The sequence below is a fragment of the Tursiops truncatus genome, chromosome 2 (assembly GCF_011762595.2).
Source record: "Tursiops truncatus isolate mTurTru1 chromosome 2, mTurTru1.mat.Y, whole genome shotgun sequence".
Classification (NCBI taxonomy): domain Eukaryota; kingdom Metazoa; phylum Chordata; class Mammalia; order Artiodactyla; family Delphinidae; genus Tursiops; species Tursiops truncatus.
The window spans coordinates 1004693-1005275 of NC_047035.1; positions in this window are offsets into that span (position 1 = coordinate 1004693).

The following is a 583-nucleotide window of genomic DNA, read 5'->3' on the forward strand; positions in this document are numbered from 1 at the left end:
GCGCCTTTCAGCCGCCGCGCGAAAAGGCTCTGGTTAATTAGACGACTCCTCGTGCTGCCACCCAACGTGGAGCGGGCGCCCTACACGCCCCGCGGCCGGGAGTGAGCAGGCGCGTGCTGCCGCCAACGTCCGTCCCCCCAGCCCCGGCGGCCAGCTGCAGCCCTCCGACCCGGGCCGCCCTGGATGCCCTCTCGTGCCCCTGCCCCGCCTCAGTGGGGATGTGTGTAGCTGTGCCATCTGTCTTGTCACACCCTGAATCCCCAGAAGCTAGTACTTCCAAGCGTGGGCCTCCTGGCGGGCAGGAGCGGGGGCGCGACCCCCTCCCTCTCGCGTCCCATGTAGAGCCCTGATTCTCGGCCTGGTCACCAGCCAGCCCCAAGGCAAGGCAGGGCCAGTCTGGGCCATGGACCACCAGCCCCTCCTGCTGCCACATGCCCCAGGGCAAGGGCCGCTCGTGGGCTAGCTAGCTCCTTTCCCAGGCACTCCTGGCCTTTCCCCATCTGCCTAGATCAGCCCTCCGCAGATGCGGCCATCAGGCCCCCGGCTGAAGCCCTGAACCACACGCGGTCCCCCAGTCTGCCTT